Below are 2610 nucleotides of genomic sequence, written 5' to 3' on the forward strand. Positions count from 1 at the left end.
TAAGTAAGTTGGCGTCAATGATTCCAGCTCGTTATTTTTATCTAAACTAAGATCATTCCTACATCTGAAAGGTTGAGGAACTTATTCTTGTCAGAAATATAATCTGGCTGGGCGCAGTGGGCCTACATCTGAATCCCAGCACTTTTTTTTTTTTTTTTTTTTGAGACGGAGTCTCACTCTGTTGCCCAGGTCTGGAGTGCAGTGCAACGATTCTTGGCTCACTGCAAGCTCCATCTCCTGAGGTTCACGCCATTTCTCCTGCCTCAGCCTCCTGAGTAGCTGAGACTACAGTCGGCCCGCCACGGCTAGTTTTTTGTATTTTTTAGTAGAGACGGGGTTTCACCAGGTGAGCCAGGATGGTCTCCATCTCCTGACCTTGTGATCTTCCCATCTCGGCCTTCCAAAGTGCTGGGATTACAGGCTTGAGCCACCGCGCCCGGCCAATCCCAGCACTTTTGAGAGATTGAGGTAGGCAGATCACTTGAGGCCAGGGGTTTGAGACCAGCCTGACCAACACAGTATTACCCTGTCTCTACTAACAATACAAAAGTTAGCTGGGCGTGGTGACACACGCCTGTAGTCCCAGCTACTCTGGAGGCTGAGGAAAGAGAATCGCTTGAATCTGAGAGGTGGAGGTTGCAGTGAGCTGAGATCGCACCACTGCACTCCAGCCTGGTGACAGACTGCAACCCTGTCCAATAAATAAATAAATAAATAATGTATGTATATACATATAATCTATATGAAATACATATATATAATCTCAGAGTCGAGTGCAGTGGCCTACATCTGTAATCCCAGGAAGCTGAGGCCAGAGGATTTCTTGAGCCCAGGAGTTCAAGGCTGCAGTGAGCTGTGATTGTGCCACTGCACTCCAACCTGAAAAAAAAAAAAAAAGAAAAAAGGAATATAATGAAATACAATCTCAAACTTACTATGAAGCTAGAAGGTCAGTCAAACTAGCAAAGTAATGATTGTTCGCTAATTTTCTGTAGAGTTTATCATTTAGTTGCCCCCACTTGAACATTTATAGAAGTATATGACTTACTAATATGAAGTTTATAATCATATCAATTTGATTTTTAAAGCATCTAGGCTGGGCGTGGTGGCTTATGCCTGTAATCCCAGCACTTTGTGAGGCCAAGGCGGGAGGATTGCTTGAGCCCAGGAGTTGGAGACCAGCCTGGGCAACATTGTGAGATGCCTGTCTCTATTTTTTAAAATACTCTATGAAAAGCAAAGCATGTAATTGAATGAAGTTAAATTAATTTTTTCTGCTCTCTCTCCTCTCTTTGCTAAACAGCTTCATTGAGATACACTTCACATACCATATAATTCACTCACCTAAAGTGCAAATTCAGTGGTTTATAGTATATTCAGAGTTGTGCAGCCACCAACATAATCAACTTTGAAGACTTTTATCACTTCAAATGAAGTCTTATATCCTTTCACAGTTATCCCCACATACACACTGCCTGGTCCTAGACAGCCATTAATCTCTGTCTCTATAGATTTGCCTTTTCTGGACATTTTAGAATCCCACAATATAAGATCTTTCATGATTCGTTTCTTTGATTTAGCACGTTTTCAAGGTACATCCGTGTTATAGTGTGTTTCATACTTTATGTCTTTAAAAACTAATAGTATCCTATTTTCTAGATATATCACATTTTATTTCTTCATCAGTTGATGGACATTTGCATTGCTTCTACTATGAATAATGGCGCCATGAACATTTATGTTTTGGTATGGACATGTTTTCGGTTCTCCTAAGTTAGGTGTACTCTTAGGTGTACTAAGAGTAGAATTGTTGGGTCATATAGTAACTCTATTGTTACCCTTTGGGGAACTGTTAGGTTGCTTTTTGAAATGGTTGCATCATTTTACATTCCCACCATCAATGTATGAGGATTTCAATTTTCCACATCTTTGTCAATACTTGTCATTTTCTGTCTTTTTGCTTATTGCCACACTAGCTGGTGTGAAATGGTATCTCACTATGGTTTTGATTTGCTTTTTCCACGATGGCTAATTATACTGAATATTTTCTCATGTGTTAAATAGTCATTTGCTTTGGAGAAATCTTTGGATAAATGTGTATTCAGATCTTTTGCCCATTTTTAATTGAACGATTTGTCTTTTTATTATCCAGCTTTTTTGGTTTTGTTTTTGAGATGGAGTCTCACTCTGTCACCCAGGCTGGAGTGCAGTGGCACAATCTCGGTTCGCTGCAAGCTCCGCCTGCCAGGTTCATGCCATTCTCCTGCCTCAGCCTCCCGAGCATCTGGGACTGCAGGCATCTGCCACCACGCCTGGCTAATTTTTTGTATTTTTAGTAGAGATGGGGTTTCACCATGTTAGCCAGGACGGTCTCAATCTCCTGACCTCGTGATCTGCCTGCCTCAGCCTCCCAAAGTGCTGGGATTACAGGCATGAGCCACTGCACCCAGCCTATTATTCAGTTTTAAGAATTATTTGGCCGGGCACGGTGGCTCAAGCCTGTGATCCCAGCACTTTGGGAGGCCGAGACGGGCGGATCACGAGGTCAGGAGATCGAGACCATCCTGGCTAACATGGTGAAACCCCGTCTCTACTAAAAATACAAAAACT

Source organism: Rhinopithecus bieti, unplaced genomic scaffold (assembly GCF_001698545.2).
Source record: "Rhinopithecus bieti isolate Rb0 unplaced genomic scaffold, ASM169854v2 scaffold_2294, whole genome shotgun sequence".
NCBI lineage: Eukaryota > Metazoa > Chordata > Mammalia > Primates > Cercopithecidae > Rhinopithecus > Rhinopithecus bieti.